Source organism: Astatotilapia calliptera, chromosome 8 (genome assembly GCF_964374335.1).
Source record: "Astatotilapia calliptera chromosome 8, fAstCal68.1, whole genome shotgun sequence".
In the NCBI taxonomy this organism is placed as follows: Eukaryota; Metazoa; Chordata; class Actinopteri; order Cichliformes; family Cichlidae; genus Astatotilapia; species Astatotilapia calliptera.
The window spans coordinates 21065422-21083592 of NC_137429.1; the positions used below are offsets into that span (position 1 = coordinate 21065422).

At 37.3% G+C, this 18171-nt stretch overlaps 1 protein-coding gene across 15 annotated transcripts in view; it reads left to right on the top strand.

Annotated features, from left to right (window-relative positions):
* LOC113023425 (E3 SUMO-protein ligase ZBED1-like) overlaps positions 1 to 18138 on the top strand; it is a 33800-nt gene extending 15662 nt beyond the window's left edge. For 6 of the 15 annotated variants that reach the window (XR_013910800.1, XR_013910801.1, XR_013910797.1 and 3 more), the window contains 3 exons: positions 417 to 8217; positions 8642 to 16316; positions 16741 to 18138. The gene's annotated coding sequence lies outside the window, so the exon portion shown is untranslated. Of the gene's footprint in view, positions 1 to 416; positions 8218 to 8641; positions 16317 to 16740 lie in introns of those variants that run through there. The other 9 variants (XM_080305189.1, XM_080305192.1, XM_080305191.1 and 6 more) reach the window with 8 other exon arrangements.
* Positions 18139 to 18171: the final 33 nt, after the last annotated feature.

Sequence of the window (18171 nt, forward strand, 5' to 3'; positions counted from 1 at the left end):
AAAATTAATTTGTGTATACACTTTAGGGAAAATAATAATTTTAACAAAATGCTGCTTGTCACTCTATGCCAGGAGTATGTTGAAAATCACCTGGGATTTTCACAATTTACCATGGGTGCGTTTTTTGTTTTTGTTTTCTTTTACCTGCATTAGAACTGTGTGTGGAGTTCATAGTTGAACACCTCTCTATGCTCTGACAGTATTCTGCTTCTTTGCATGGAGATTTCACTTCATGCATTACCTTTTTAAGCATTCTGAGGACTCAAATCAGTTGCTGTAATGAATCCATTTTTGTTCACCTAATGTGTTAATGTTAACATTTTTTGGAATAGTGACACAGATTAAAATAAGATTTGGTATAATGTTCTTTGACTAGTGTTCTGTTTAATTAAATTTCGGAATTCTGCATTTTCTAGGCCACAGATGAAGCCATTATCCAACGATCTAATAAGGAAACAACCATGGGAATTTACATCATAAAGTCAAGAGATGGCAGGATTATCCCCTGAGGACATCGGGATAATCCTTGAAGGTCAGAGAGTCTGGCAGGATTTGGATAACTATACCCTAGCAGCTGCAATGCTGTTTGGACTAATGTACACTTTGAACCTCACCTACCCACTGGAAAAGTATACCTTCGAGGTATTATAGAAACTGGTTATGGAGCTCAAAAGGAACAGCCTTTCAAAGAAGGCCCAGGTTTTCAGGACCAGACTGTACGATTGAACAGTTTTCCAGTTATGATGTGGGAACAACATGTTTACCTCTTCGAATATGTGCCATCCTTTCTTTTAAGCCAGCACTGGTAAAGTTTTCACTTTTCAAGCCATGGCTCGTTTAAAAAAAAAATTCAAACTTTGAATGTCCATTTTTCTCAATGGAAATGGTGCCTTGCACCAATTTCACCAGTTTGCAATTTTTTTCCCAAGGTGCACCGCTACAAACAGATTGCATCGTCTAGTATAGTGATTGTGATGTTTAGTGATAGAAGCAAGCCAATACTAATCAGTTTAGGTCTCTTGGTTTTGTGCCTGTGGGTTATAATGTTATTTTAAGTCTCTTCTTTGTGTCATTTTAATAATTACACCCCTGTTGCCATATTACCTTATGGCTCTTACATTTAAAAAACTATTTTTTACATAAGCGCGATGTCATAAGGCCCCACAATGTTGAATTCAGGTTACAGCAGATAACTTTGAGGAATGTTGTGGAATGTTTTTCAAGAGATGCATTGTACAAATATGACTCATGTATATTTTGGAAGCCTGAATTGAAAGTCCATTGTTACAACTGTGTAGTATTTTCAAAGATACAGGTCATTGTTCAAAAATGTTTTGCTTATTTCTTTGATTGAAGAGAAAGTGTACAGTACATACAGTAAGATCAGCCTTAATTTAGTTTTATTTATTGAACACTCAATTATATATTAGATTATATATTATATATTAGAAATTTGTTATAAAATAAAATAAGCTTACCATAAAATAATCTTGTCACTATACCACATAGTAGTCCAATACAATTAACACAAAAAGTTCATGTCTGATAAACAAGTGGTTTCTATAAATATTTGACCGGAATGAAAAACATAACAACAACATAACAAAGTCATGTTCATGTTACCAGAAAAATGTGTGCAGGTATAACATAAAAACTAAGGTTAACCAAACATAACTTAATTTCGTGCAACCGATTACAATAATTTTTTTATGTTTATCCCACTGATTAGTTTGTTTTCAGTGTAGGCTGAAAATGTACACATTTGTGTGACAATGAAAACATGCAATATTCACAATATAATCTTTTTAGGACTTTATTAATGAATAAAAAAAACAATCAATTTGGAATGCCCAATAAGATCGCAGGGCTCGCAAAATCGCCCGTCGGGCTATATGATAACCCGACGGGCGGGGCTGAGATAGATTTTGGTCGCCCGACCGGAGATATCGCTAGCTCCGGGACGTCGGGCTAGAGATTTTGCGAGCCTCGAGTTGTGTATTAGTTGACAAAAAATAAATAAAACCCCAATAATCTGACAATTCCCTCTGAGCAAGCACTCGGCGACAGTGGGGAGGAAAAACTTTCTTTTAAAAGCAAGAAACCTCCGGCAGAACCAGGCTCAGTGAGGGACGGCCATCTGCCTCGACCGGTCGTGGGATTTTTAAAGTGACTCATTGGATGTGAAATAAATTAGCTTGTTTGAATCGTTTGTTGTTAGCCAATTTAAAGAGTCATTTTGATGTCAACTAATACACTTAAACTGTCCAAATAATTTTAAATAATAATTTTGCAGGCAGTTGGAGTGGTCAGAAGCACTTGGTATGGACATCAAGTTGTTATTAAGTTCTGTTTTTCCTGAGAATTTCATTTTTTTTTGCACTTTAAGTTGCTATTAAGTTTCTCAAGCTCTTTGTTTTCCCTGAGCATTTCATTGTTTTTGCACTTTAAAGTCTTATTAATTTCCTCGAGCTCTTTGTTTTCCTTGAGCATTTTCTTCTTTTTGTATTTTAAGTTGTTATTAATTTCCTCGAGCTCTGTGTTTTCTTTGAGCATTTTCTTCTTTTTGTATTTTAAGTTGTTATTAATTTCCTCGAGCTCTGTGTTTTCCCTGAGCATTTTCTTGTTTTTGTATTTTAAGTTGTTATTAATTTCCTCGAGCTCTGTGTTTTCCTTGAGCATTTTCTTGTTTTTGTATTTTAAGTTGTTATTAAGTTTCTCGAGCTCTGTGTTTTCCTTGAGCATTTTCTTGTTTTTGTATTTTAAGTTGTTATTAATTTCCTCGAGCTCTGTGTTTTCCTTGAGCATTTTCTTCTTTTTGTATTTTAAGTTGTTATTAATTTCCTCGAGCTCTGTGTTTTCCCTGAGCATTTTCTTGTTTTTGTATTTTAAGTTGTTATGAAGTTCCTCAAGCTCTGTGCTCTTTTTTAGGATTTCACTGTATTTGTAGTTTAAGTTCTTATTCTGTCCCTCGAGCTCTGTGTTCTTTCTCAGGATTTCATCAATTTTGTATTTTAAGATGTTACAAAGTTCCACAAGCTCTGAGTTCTTGCTTAGCATTTCATTGCAAATGTGCTGCGCGCCTGAGTGTTGTTTTATCAGTTTTTCCCTTTCTCCTTCTAGTTCCATGATTTTCTCCTTCATTTCATTAGAACATGCGTGTAGCTGTAGATTTTTCCTTTCTAAGTCTTGGAGAATAACTTGTGTCTTTTTCTGCATTTTTTCCTGTTGCTGTTTCTCTTGAAGAAACTCTTTGTTTTTCTCCAGGGCTTCATCAAGTTTTAGGTGAAGCTGCAGATTCTTGTTCTCAGTGTCTTTGAGATTCCCATAGAGCTCCTGATTAATAGCTTCTGTTTGTTGAAGCTGGTAGGACATTTTTCTTAACTGGTCGCAGTTCTGCTTGTTTGTTGTCATCAGGCTTGCAATATGCTGCGGATCTTCAATAAAGATTATTTCCCAGCCCTTATTTACAATATCTACACCGGGCAGGTTTTGTGTATTTTTATTTTCTTCGTCTTGCTGGTTTATGAGACTTTCATCGTGAAACATTTCTGCATTTCTGTGCAGTGCTTCGTTAAGCTTTACTTGCAAGACTTTGTTTTGTTTCTTCATGGTCTGAAGTTTACATTCCATTTTTTTCTCCTTTCTTTCCTGTTGTTTCTTCTCTTGAAGCAACTCTTTGTTTTTTTCCTGGGCTTCATCAAGTTTTCCTTCCATCTCCAGGTTCTTAAACTCAGTGTCTTCCAGTTTCCCACAGAGCTCCTGATTAATATCTTCTTTTTCTTCGAGCAGGTGGGACATTTGTCTTAATTCAGCACAGTTGTGTTTGTTTTCTGTCATCAAGTTTAAAATCTTCTCCTGTGCTCGATTAAATAGTATTTTCCAGCCCTCATTTATATTATCCACATTGGGCTGCCTTCGATGATTTTCTTTTTCTCGTTGGTTCTTGACAAATTCATTATGCCTTTCTTCCAACTGGTTATTTAGGGCCTCCATGTGTCTGCACTTCTCTACAAGCTGAATTTTCTCTGCCTGGATTTGTTCAATCATGTTGTGTAGATTTTGGTTTTCCTGCCTACTTTCAGCTAATGCCCTTTGGATGGATGGACCCTCGAGCAGAGGGCCAGCGTAAGCTTGTTGTTTTTTGCTGTGTTTTCTCTGAGACATGTTGGAATCTTAGTAAAACAACTGTGTAAATGATCCAACTGTTTCAAAATGTTTCTCAGGTTTATGTTTGAATGCTGCGAACATGAGTGCTGCGAATAAACTGACTAAAAGTTTGCAGTTCTCACCCCTATTTATACCTTTTGAATGGATCACATGCCTTTGATCTATATGATGTCATAGGGCTTTGGAGCGTGATGTCACGGGGGTGGGCGTGGAAAGGATTTTGGCCCGATCCGCCATTTTGGGGTCTAAACAAAGCGCTCACTCACATGTTAGTCGCGTTTTATCCTCAAGCTCCGCCCCCTGGAAAGGAAAAATCGGCTGCACTGTCCGCCATTTTGTTTCTCGCTTTGGAAAATCTACTATCATCTGGAGTTTTACAGTTGAAAGTAAATAAGATTTTAAAGCTAACACACCAGTGAGAAAGAGTTCAGACCCTTTATATATGTGGACTTTTACTGGGGTGTTGTTATTTTACAGGTATGTGGGCTGTTTATCGAAAACCATGAAAGGCCAATGTTAGGCTCCAGTCAGCTAATGGTAACCGAAATTATGTGATAAGCAAATTAGTAATTAACATATATAATGTGAGTTAATATTGTTTGTATATTCTTTCAGTCTAAATTAACAGACTATTACAAACATGCATCGGTGTCTGTAGTAAGTGGTGGTGTAACCCAGTGTTAATTTGGTTATCTGATATTGTGTGATATTCAGTATATATGTATATATCTATATTGGGTGTTATAAAATGTTCTTCAATGATTTTGAGGTTGTTGGTTTTTTTTTTTTTAATTGCTATTGGTTTGCGGCTGCTTTACGACAGTCGACTGTGGTAGTACATCCTAGCGGGAGGGGCTATGAGCTCACATGGCTTGTAGCTTTGCCAGAGAGCAAGCTTGGGTGAGCTAGCGGGGAATATCTCCTTCTGCAGTAGCCTTAAAAAAAGACTATTGTTCATTCTCCTGCCAGGTAAAAATCTGTTTCGTATGTATATTATAGTATTCCATGTGTTATCGTGTGTTTGCTATGATGTGATGTGTAGTAATGGTTATTAAGGTGCTAATCGAGGCTAAGCTAGCAAGCTTGACAATTAGCCGCCATGCTAAGCGGACGTTAGTAGCCAAGTTCGTATGTCACTATCCGGTTGTTCAGTGATGACGCGACGAATCCTACTTCCGGGTCTAAAGTAGTCTGCGTTTAATATGGCTTTTGTGTTGTTAACATGTTTAATGTTATGTATTTTCTTCTATTTGATCTCAAAAAGCTCCTAAAACAGTCAGTGATCACTGTTGACCTCCCTCGGCTTTTATTACCGCTAATCATTTATTTAAGCTCAGTTTTTAAAACCTTAGGATGTAACTACAGCCCAGCCCATGCAGCAGTATATGAATGACTAACCTCGTATTGTGGATGGATTATCTCAGTTGTTCTCCTGGCTGAAGTTTGGTCCTTTTACAGCATCCTGCCATGCGATTACATTTGTTCCTGACCACCGAGAACACTCACGGTAACTTTTATCAAGTGGAAAAAAAAGTTAGCTTGTTTATATTATGCTAACGTAGCTGTGTCGCTAGCAGTCACGCAGCACATCATTATATACCAGCTAGCCCAACTTCAGTAACCCTACAAACGTTACTGCTGTTTAGTTTTCTGTCTTCATTTATGCTGGAAGTAATAACAGAGCTGTACGTTTTAATTTGTTTCCAAAACCCCGCAGTCAGGACATGCTATATTGTATTTAGATAGAAGCTAGCGAGCTAACTCCCTGCTAACTTCTAACTCCGTTAAATGTCATAAATTCCGTTTTCATGGATGCCTGGATGTTAAACTCAATTGTTACACCTGGGAGAGCAGAACGCTGATCATTTTATTAAAGATGAAAGACTTTAGACAGTTTTTCAACTCTCAGTAATGCCACAGTGATCGTTTGATATATGGACCTGCAGCGGAGTTTAGACCCAGACACGGCTAGTGACGTCAGCTGTGCCAGAGAGCAAGCTTGGGTGAGCTAGCGGGGAATATCTCCTTCTGCAGTAGCCTTAAAAAAAGACTATTGTTCGTTCTCCTGCCAGAGGCCTCGCTGCTGTGCTGCCTTACTGCTGTGCTGTCTCGCTGGTGCCATTAAAGGACAAGCGGCTGCCATCCCTTCATCCATCCGGACCTTGGTTATTTGGACCGAAGTACTCACACACACGCCCGCACTCGGTGCCATACACTCTCTTTATTTTGCTGGCCAGCTAATACCCTTGGTTTTTTTTTTTGTTTGCATTCACAAAGACTATCCAAAGACATTTTGGTTATTGTCAAATAGACACTCTCTGATTACGGACTGAGGAGGTTGTGGTGTTACAACCCCAGGACTGAGAAAAAGGACTCTTTACATAATATATTCACTTGTCTCCTGGTTAGGAGAAGTGACTATTGATGGAAATATTTTTCTTCTTCTTGTCTTTGTTTACATTGTATCCCAGAGAAGTTTTAAGTTGTTCAGGTTGAAACATTTGCACTTAAAGTCAGTTAAGTTTCCTTTGATATATCAGTGTCAAGCTGATGTTTAAGAGGGTATGTTAAGGACAGATGTGCTCCAGTCCATCAATCCTTTAAAGTGCTGGACACCGATGGTAAATTGCCATCAGACCCTAAATAAATTGTCCTCTGCTGTTATCCATATTGCTTCACTCATTCTTTGGTGAGTAGACGTATTGGTTACAGTGGTACCTGCAGTGTCTTAACTATTAAACAAGCTAATGTAGGGCCGGGATATGACTAGTTTGTTGAAACATGTCTGCTGCCAATGTGACTGCTCACACACGGTAACATTACCAGCACATAGCCACAGCCGCTATAAACATGCTGAAAGGTCAGTCTAGCTTCTGTAGTCAGCAGCTGGAAGACTCAACACAGACCCAAGATTCAGTGTAACGGTTATCTAAATGTTGTGTGTCCTGTTTGTAAGCCCAGAAAAAGAAATTAAATAAAATGACGACCTTGAGCTTCAAGCTAATGTAAGCGTAATGCTATAGCATAAAGCGACTAATGCAATGATGAGGTTGTTAAATTAGTAAAAATACAGTAAATATATCCAACATGAATCATTTATATTTTTGGTCTAAACATAATTAAGTCTCACGCCTTTCACTTGTTTTAGAAGGATGTTCAGTCTTTTAAAACCAGTCATATCAAAATAACAGAAAACAGTAAGTGGGTCTAAAGTGGGTCTATTTAGGGCATGACACCTATGCAGTACTCATTAGGAGAGGAAGTGCATGACGTGGGGCTTTATTTCATGTTCTGGGGCAGTGAATGTAATGTACTGTACACACAAAAACAAATTATTTTAACTGATTTATAGACAGACTGAGAGGAGGGCTTAAAGAGATAAAAATAATGACAATATAAATATGTTAAATTTATTTTTTCTGTAAAGGTATATGGTGCTTATCCCTGCTGAAGGGCAGATTGGTGTTGCTTCAGAACAATTCTCTAGCGCTGTTACGTAGAGGTGTTACAGTTAAGGTTTTAATAACATTATTTTATTTACTAGTGAAGATTTGCATATGTTATCTCACATTCTGTAAGGTAAATTTTCTGGAAAGGTCAAATTAACTAATTTAACTAAGTATTAATGAAAGACCTCGATGTGTATATGACAATAATAGATGTAGTTTCTGGGTCATTTGGCAGAACTGCAAAATGGCCAGAAGGAGGCAACTGCTGTGGTTGCAAACAGGCTTTGGGTGGTATGGAAGTAAGGGCAACTATGGAACTGCTCAGCAACATGGGACCCATAGCTAATAAATAGTAATATGACAAAAAATAACAACTTTGTGTGGATGTAACCTTGTGAGATTTGACATTTTGACAGCATTTTTATGTGACAACTTCTCTTTTTAGATAAATGCAGAGTTTAAGCGCATTACCACCATGCCACTGCAGTCCAGATTACTCTCGCAGATAGATGTGCTATCTGACAAACTAATAAAGGTCTTCAAAAGGCGAGGAGGACAAATAGGAAGAAGACTTCAGAACATTCTGGAGCCCATGGCCCAGGTAAGAGAAAAATTAATTTGTGTATACACTTTAGGGAAAATAATAATTTTAACAAAATGCTGCTTGTCACTCTATGCCAGGAGTATGTTGAAAATCACCTGGGATTTTCACAATTTACCATGGGTGCGTTTTTTGTTTTTGTTTTCTTTTACCTGCATTAGAACTGTGTGTGGAGTTCATAGTTGAACACCTCTCTATGCTCTGACAGTATTCTGCTTCTTTGCATGGAGATTTCACTTCATGCATTACCTTTTTAAGCATTCTGAGGACTCAAATCAGTTGCTGTAATGAATCCATTTTTGTTCACCTAATGTGTTAATGTTAACATTTTTTGGAATAGTGACACAGATTAAAATAAGATTTGGTATAATGTTCTTTGACTAGTGTTCTGTTTAATTAAATTTCGGAATTCTGCATTTTCTAGGCCACAGATGAAGCCATTATCCAACGATCTAATAAGGAAACAACCATGGGAATTTACATCATAAAGTCAAGAGATGGCAGGATTATCCCCTGAGGACATCGGGATAATCCTTGAAGGTCAGAGAGTCTGGCAGGATTTGGATAACTATACCCTAGCAGCTGCAATGCTGTTTGGACTAATGTACACTTTGAACCTCACCTACCCACTGGAAAAGTATACCTTCGAGGTATTATAGAAACTGGTTATGGAGCTCAAAAGGAACAGCCTTTCAAAGAAGGCCCAGGTTTTCAGGACCAGACTGTACGATTGAACAGTTTTCCAGTTATGATGTGGGAACAACATGTTTACCTCTTCGAATATGTGCCATCCTTTCTTTTAAGCCAGCACTCGTAAAGTTTTCACTTTTCAAGCCATGGCTCGTTTAAAAAAAAAATTCAAACTTTGAATGTCCATTTTTCTCAATGGAAATGGTGCCTTGCACCAATTTCACCAGTTTGCAATTTTTTTCCCAAGGTGCACCGCTACAAACAGATTGCATCGTCTAGTATAGTGATTGTGATGTTTAGTGATAGAAGCAAGCCAATACTAATCAGTTTAGGTCTCTTGGTTTTGTGCCTGTGGGTTATAATGTTATTTTAAGTCTCTTCTTTGTGTCATTTTAATAATTACACCCCTGTTGCCATATTACCTTATGGCTCTTACATTTAAAAAACTATTTTTTACATAAGCGCGATGTCATAAGGCCCCACAATGTTGAATTCAGGTTACAGCAGATAACTTTGAGGAATGTTGTGGAATGTTTTTCAAGAGATGCATTGTACAAATATGACTCATGTATATTTTGGAAGCCTGAATTGAAAGTCCATTGTTACAACTGTGTAGTATTTTCAAAGATACAGGTCATTGTTCAAAAATGTTTTGCTTATTTCTTTGATTGAAGAGAAAGTGTACAGTACATACAGTAAGATCAGCCTTAATTTAGTTTTATTTATTGAACACTCAATTATATATTAGATTATATATTATATATTAGAAATTTGTTATAAAATAAAATAAGCTTACCATAAAATAATCTTGTCACTATACCACATAGTAGTCCAATACAATTAACACAAAAAGTTCATGTCTGATAAACAAGTGGTTTCTATAAATATTTGACCGGAATGAAAAACATAACAACAACATAACAAAGTCATGTTCATGTTACCAGAAAAATGTGTGCAGGTATAACATAAAAACTAAGGTTAACCAAACATAACTTAATTTCGTGCAACCGATTACAATAATTTTTTTATGTTTATCCCACTGATTAGTTTGTTTTCAGTGTAGGCTGAAAATGTACACATTTGTGTGACAATGAAAACATGCAATATTCACAATATAATCTTTTTAGGACTTTATTAATGAATAAAAAAAACAATCAATTTGGAATGCCCAATAAGATCGCAGGGCTCGCAAAATCGCCCGTCGGGCTATATGATAACCCGACGGGCGGGGCTGAGATAGATTTTGGTCGCCCGACCGGAGATATCGCTAGCTCCGGGACGTCGGGCTAGAGATTTTGCGAGCCCCGAGTTGTGTATTAGTTGACAAAAAATAAATAAAACCCCAATAATCTGACAATTCCCTCTGAGCAAGCACTCGGCGACAGTGGGGAGGAAAAACTTTCTTTTAAAAGCAAGAAACCTCCGGCAGAACCAGGCTCAGTGAGGGACGGCCATCTGCCTCGACCGGTCGTGGGATTTTTAAAGTGACTCATTGGATGTGAAATAAATTAGCTTGTTTGAATCGTTTGTTGTTAGCCAATTTAAAGAGTCACTTTGATGTCAACTAATACACTTAAACTGTCCAAATAATTTTAAATAATAATTTTGCAGGCAGTTGGAGTGGTCAGAAGCACTTGGTATGGACATCAAGTTGTTATTAAGTTCTGTTTTTCCTGAGAATTTCATTTTTTTTTGCACTTTAAGTTGCTATTAAGTTTCTCAAGCTCTTTGTTTTCCCTGAGCATTTCATTGTTTTTGCACTTTAAAGTCTTATTAATTTCCTCGAGCTCTTTGTTTTCCTTGAGCATTTTCTTCTTTTTGTATTTTAAGTTGTTATTAATTTCCTCGAGCTCTGTGTTTTCTTTGAGCATTTTCTTCTTTTTGTATTTTAAGTTGTTATTAATTTCCTCGAGCTCTGTGTTTTCCCTGAGCATTTTCTTGTTTTTGTATTTTAAGTTGTTATTAAGTTTCTCGAGCTCTGTGTTTTCCTTGAGCATTTTCTTGTTTTTGTATTTTAAGTTGTTATTAATTTCCTCGAGCTCTGTGTTTTCCTTGAGCATTTTCTTGTTTTTGTATTTTAAGTTGTTATGAAGTTCCTCAAGCTCTGTGCTCTTTTTTAGGATTTCACTGTATTTGTAGTTTAAGTTCTTATTCTGTCCCTCGAGCTCTGTGTTCTTTCTCAGGATTTCATCAATTTTGTATTTTAAGATGTTACAAAGTTCCACAAGCTCTGAGTTCTTGCTTAGCATTTCATTGCAAATGTGCTGCGCGCCTGAGTGTTGTTTTATCAGTTTTTCCCTTTCTCCTTCTAGTTCCATGATTTTCTCCTTCATTTCATTAGAACATGCGTGTAGCTGTAGATTTTTCCTTTCTAAGTCTTGGAGAATAACTTGTGTCTTTTTCTGCATTTTTTCCTGTTGCTGTTTCTCTTGAAGAAACTCTTTGTTTTTCTCCAGGGCTTCATCAAGTTTTAGGTGAAGCTGCAGATTCTTGTTCTCAGTGTCTTTGAGATTCCCATAGAGCTCCTGATTAATAGCTTCTGTTTGTTGAAGCTGGTAGGACATTTTTCTTAACTGGTCGCAGTTCTGCTTGTTTGTTGTCATCAGGCTTGCAATATGCTGCGGATCTTCAATAAAGATTATTTCCCAGCCCTTATTTACAATATCTACACCGGGCAGGTTTTGTGTATTTTTATTTTCTTCGTCTTGCTGGTTTATGAGACTTTCATCGTGAAACATTTCTGCATTTCTGTGCAGTGCTTCGTTAAGCTTTACTTGCAAGACTTTGTTTTGTTTCTTCATGGTCTGAAGTTTACATTCCATTTTTTTCTCCTTTCTTTCCTGTTGTTTCTTCTCTTGAAGCAACTCTTTGTTTTTTTCCTGGGCTTCATCAAGTTTTCCTTCCATCTCCAGGTTCTTAAACTCAGTGTCTTCCAGTTTCCCACAGAGCTCCTGATTAATATCTTCTTTTTCTTCGAGCAGGTGGGACATTTGTCTTAATTCAGCACAGTTGTGTTTGTTTTCTGTCATCAAGTTTAAAATCTTCTCCTGTGCTCGATTAAATAGTATTTTCCAGCCCTCATTTATATTATCCACATTGGGCTGCCTTCGATTATTTTCTTTTTCTCGTTGGTTCTTGACAAATTCATTATGCCTTTCTTCCAACTGGTTATTTAGGGCCTCCATGTGTCTGCACTTCTCTACAAGCTGAATTTTCTCTGCCTGGATTTGTTCAATCATGTTGTGTAGATTTTGGTTTTCCTGCCTACTTTCAGCTAATGCCCTTTGGATGGATGGACCCTCGAGCAGAGGGCCAGCGTAAGCTTGTTGTTTTTTGCTGTGTTTTCTCTGAGACATGTTGGAATCTTAGTAAAACAACTGTGTAAATGATCCAACTGTTTCAAAATGTTTCTCAGGTTTATGTTTGAATGCTGCGAACATGAGTGCTGCGAATAAACTGACTAAAAGTTTGCAGTTCTCACCCCTATTTATACCTTTTGAATGGATCACATGCCTTTGATCTATATGATGTCATAGGGCTTTGGAGCGTGATGTCACGGGGGTGGGCGTGGAAAGGATTTTGGCCCGATCCGCCATTTTGGGGTCTAAACAAAGCGCTCACTCACATGTTAGTCGCGTTTTATCCTCAAGCTCCGCCCCCTGGAAAGGAAAAATCGGCTGCACTGTCCGCCATTTTGTTTCTCGCTTTGGAAAATCTACTATCATCTGGAGTTTTACAGTTGAAAGTAAATAAGATTTTAAAGCTAACACACCAGTGAGAAAGAGTTCAGACCCTTTATATATGTGGACTTTTACTGGGGTGTTGTTATTTTACAGGTATGTGGGCTGTTTATCGAAAACCATGAAAGGCCAATGTTAGGCTCCAGTCAGCTAATGGTAACCGAAATTATGTGATAAGCAAATTAGTAATTAACATATATAATGTGAGTTAATATTGTTTGTATATTCTTTCAGTCTAAATTAACAGACTATTACAAACATGCATCGGTGTCTGTAGTAAGTGGTGGTGTAACCCAGTGTTAATTTGGTTATCTGATATTGTGTGATATTCAGTATATATGTATATATCTATATTGGGTGTTATAAAATGTTCTTCAATGATTTTGAGGTTGTTGGTTTTTTTTTTTTTAATTGCTATTGGTTTGCGGCTGCTTTACGACAGTCGACTGTGGTAGTACATCCTAGCGGGAGGGGCTATGAGCTCACATGGCTTGTAGCTTTGCCAGAGAGCAAGCTTGGGTGAGCTAGCGGGGAATATCTCCTTCTGCAGTAGCCTTAAAAAAAGACTATTGTTCATTCTCCTGCCAGGTAAAAATCTGTTTCGTATGTATATTATAGTATTCCATGTGTTATCGTGTGTTTGCTATGATGTGATGTGTAGTAATGGTTATTAAGGTGCTAATCGAGGCTAAGCTAGCAAGCTTGACAATTAGCCGCCATGCTAAGCGGACGTTAGTAGCCAAGTTCGTATGTCACTATCCGGTTGTTCAGTGATGACGCGACGAATCCTACTTCCGGGTCTAAAGTAGTCTGCGTTTAATATGGCTTTTGTGTTGTTAACATGTTTAATGTTATGTATTTTCTTCTATTTGATCTCAAAAAGCTCCTAAAACAGTCAGTGATCACTGTTGACCTCCCTCGGCTTTTATTACCGCTAATCATTTATTTAAGCTCAGTTTTTAAAACCTTAGGATGTAACTACAGCCCAGCCCATGCAGCAGTATATGAATGACTAACCTCGTATTGTGGATGGATTATCTCAGTTGTTCTCCTGGCTGAAGTTTGGTCCTTTTACAGCATCCTGCCATGCGATTACATTTGTTCCTGACCACCGAGAACACTCACGGTAACTTTTATCAAGTGGAAAAAAAAGTTAGCTTGTTTATATTATGCTAACGTAGCTGTGTCGCTAGCAGTCACGCAGCACATCATTATATACCAGCTAGCCCAACTTCAGTAACCCTACAAACGTTACTGCTGTTTAGTTTTCTGTCTTCATTTATGCTGGAAGTAATAACAGAGCTGTACGTTTTAATTTGTTTCCAAAACCCCGCAGTCAGGACATGCTATATTGTATTTAGATAGAAGCTAGCGAGCTAACTCCCTGCTAACTTCTAACTCCGTTAAATGTCATAAATTCCGTTTTCATGGATGCCTGGATGTTAAACTCAATTGTTACACCTGGGAGAGCAGAACGCTGATCATTTTATTAAAGATGAAAGACTTTAGACAGTTTTTCAACTCTCAGTAATGCCACAGTGATCGTTTGATATATGGACCTGCAGCGGAGTTTAGACCCAGACACGGCTAGTGACGTCAGCTGTGCCAGAGAGCAAGCTTGGGTGAGCTAGCGGGGAATATCTCCTTCTGCAGTAGCCTTAAAAAAAGACTATTGTTCGTTCTCCTGCCAGAGGCCTCGCTGCTGTGCTGCCTTACTGCTGTGCTGTCTCGCTGGTGCCATTAAAGGACAAGCGGCTGCCATCCCTTCATCCATCCGGACCTTGGTTATTTGGACCGAAGTACTCACACACACGCCCGCACTCGGTGCCATACACTCTCTTTATTTTGCTGGCCAGCTAATACCCTTGGTTTTTTTTTTTGTTTGCATTCACAAAGACTATCCAAAGACATTTTGGTTATTGTCAAATAGACACTCTCTGATTACGGACTGAGGAGGTTGTGGTGTTACAACCCCAGGACTGAGAAAAAGGACTCTTTACATAATATATTCACTTGTCTCCTGGTTAGGAGAAGTGACTATTGATGGAAATATTTTTCTTCTTCTTGTCTTTGTTTACATTGTATCCCAGAGAAGTTTTAAGTTGTTCAGGTTGAAACATTTGCACTTAAAGTCAGTTAAGTTTCCTTTGATATATCAGTGTCAAGCTGATGTTTAAGAGGGTATGTTAAGGACAGATGTGCTCCAGTCCATCAATCCTTTAAAGTGCTGGACACCGATGGTAAATTGCCATCAGACCCTAAATAAATTGTCCTCTGCTGTTATCCATATTGCTTCACTCATTCTTTGGTGAGTAGACGTATTGGTTACAGTGGTACCTGCAGTGTCTTAACTATTAAACAAGCTAATGTAGGGCCGGGATATGACTAGTTTGTTGAAACATGTCTGCTGCCAATGTGACTGCTCACACACGGTAACATTACCAGCACATAGCCACAGCCGCTATAAACATGCTGAAAGGTCAGTCTAGCTTCTGTAGTCAGCAGCTGGAAGACTCAACACAGACCCAAGATTCAGTGTAACGGTTATCTAAATGTTGTGTGTCCTGTTTGTAAGCCCAGAAAAAGAAATTAAATAAAATGACGACCTTGAGCTTCAAGCTAATGTAAGCGTAATGCTATAGCATAAAGCGACTAATGCAATGATGAGGTTGTTAAATTAGTAAAAATACAGTAAATATATCCAACATGAATCATTTATATTTTTGGTCTAAACATAATTAAGTCTCACGCCTTTCACTTGTTTTAGAAGGATGTTCAGTCTTTTAAAACCAGTCATATCAAAATAACAGAAAACAGTAAGTGGGTCTAAAGTGGGTCTATTTAGGGCATGACACCTATGCAGTACTCATTAGGAGAGGAAGTGCATGACGTGGGGCTTTATTTCATGTTCTGGGGCAGTGAATGTAATGTACTGTACACACAAAAACAAATTATTTTAACTGATTTATAGACAGACTGAGAGGAGGGCTTAAAGAGATAAAAATAATGACAATATAAATATGTTAAATTTATTTTTTCTGTAAAGGTATATGGTGCTTATCCCTGCTGAAGGGCAGATTGGTGTTGCTTCAGAACAATTCTCTAGCGCTGTTACGTAGAGGTGTTACAGTTAAGGTTTTAATAACATTATTTTATTTACTAGTGAAGATTTGCATATGTTATCTCACATTCTGTAAGGTAAATTTTCTGGAAAGGTCAAATTAACTAATTTAACTAAGTATTAATGAAAGACCTCGATGTGTATATGACAATAATAGATGTAGTTTCTGGGTCATTTGGCAGAACTGCAAAATGGCCAGAAGGAGGCAACTGCTGTGGTTGCAAACAGGCTTTGGGTGGTATGGAAGTAAGGGCAACTATGGAACTGCTCAGCAACATGGGACCCATAGCTAATAAATAGTAATATGACAAAAAATAACAACTTTGTGTGGATGTAACCTTGTGAGATTTGACATTTTGACAGCATTTTTATGTGACAACTTCTCTTTTTAGATAAATGCAGAGTTTAAGCGCATTACCACCATGCCACTGCAGTCCAGATTACTCTCGCAGATAGATGTGCTATCTGACAAACTAATAAAGGTCTTCAAAAGGCGAGGAGGACAAATAGGAAGAAGACTTCAGAACATTCTGGAGCCCATGGCCCAGGTAAGAGAAAAATTAATTTGTGTATACACTTTAGGGAAAATAATAATTTTAACAAAATGCTGCTTGTCACTCTATGCCAGGAGTATGTTGAAAATCACCTGGGATTTTCACAATTTACCATGGGTGCGTTTTTTGTTTTTGTTTTCTTTTACCTGCATTAGAACTGTGTGTGGAGTTCATAGTTGAACACCTCTCTATGCTCTGACAGTATTCTGCTTCTTTGCATGGAGATTTCACTTCATGCATTACCTTTTTAAGCATTCTGAGGACTCAAATCAGTTGCTGTAATGAATCCATTTTTGTTCACCTAATGTGTTAATGTTAACATTTTTTGGAATAGTGACACAGATTAAAATAAGATTTGGTATAATGTTCTTTGACTAGTGTTCTGTTTAATTAAATTTCGGAATTCTGCATTTTCTAGGCCACAGATGAAGCCATTATCCAACGATCTAATAAGGAAACAACCATGGGAATTTACATCATAAAGTCAAGAGATGGCAGGATTATCCCCTGAGGACATCGGGATAATCCTTGAAGGTCAGAGAGTCTGGCAGGATTTGGATAACTATACCCTAGCAGCTGCAATGCTGTTTGGACTAATGTACACTTTGAACCTCACCTACCCACTGGAAAAGTATACCTTCGAGGTATTATAGAAACTGGTTATGGAGCTCAAAAGGAACAGCCTTTCAAAGAAGGCCCAGGTTTTCAGGACCAGACTGTACGATTGAACAGTTTTCCAGTTATGATGTGGGAACAACATGTTTACCTCTTCGAATATGTGCCATCCTTTCTTTTAAGCCAGCACTGGTAAAGTTTTCACTTTTCAAGCCATGGCTCGTTTAAAAAAAAAATTCAAACTTTGAATGTCCATTTTTCTCAATGGAAATGGTGCCTTGCACCAATTTCACCAGTTTGCAATTTTTTTCCCAAGGTGCACCGCTACAAACAGATTGCATCGTCTAGTATAGTGATTGTGATGTTTAGTGATAGAAGCAAGCCAATACTAATCAGTTTAGGTCTCTTGGTTTTGTGCCTGTGGGTTATAATGTTATTTTAAGTCTCTTCTTTGTGTCATTTTAATAATTACACCCCTGTTGCCATATTACCTTATGGCTCTTACATTTAAAAAACTATTTTTTACATAAGCGCGATGTCATAAGGCCCCACAATGTTGAATTCAGGTTACAGCAGATAACTTTGAGGAATGTTGTGGAATGTTTTTCAAGAGATGCATTGTACAAATATGACTCATGTATATTTTGGAAGCCTGAATTGAAAGTCCATTGTTACAACTGTGTAGTATTTTCAAAGATACAGGTCATTGTTCAAAAATGTTTTGCTTATTTCTTTGATTGAAGAGAAAGTGTACAGTACATACAGTAAGATCAGCCTTAATTTAGTTTTATTTATTGAACACTCAATTATATATTAGATTATATATTATATATTAGAAATTTGTTATAAAATAAAATAAGCTTACCATAAAATAATCTTGTCACTATACCACATAGTAGTCCAATACAATTAACACAAAAAGTTCATGTCTGATAAACAAGTGGTTTCTATAAATATTTGACCGGAATGAAAAACATAACAACAACATAACAAAGTCATGTTCATGTTACCAGAAAAATGTGTGCAGGTATAACATAAAAACTAAGGTTAACCAAACATAACTTAATTTCGTGCAACCGATTACAATAATTTTTTTATGTTTATCCCACTGATTAGTTTGTTTTCAGTGTAGGCTGAAAATGTACACATTTGTGTGACAATGAAAACATGCAATATTCACAATATAATCTTTTTAGGACTTTATTAATGAATAAAAAAAAAATCAATTTGGAAT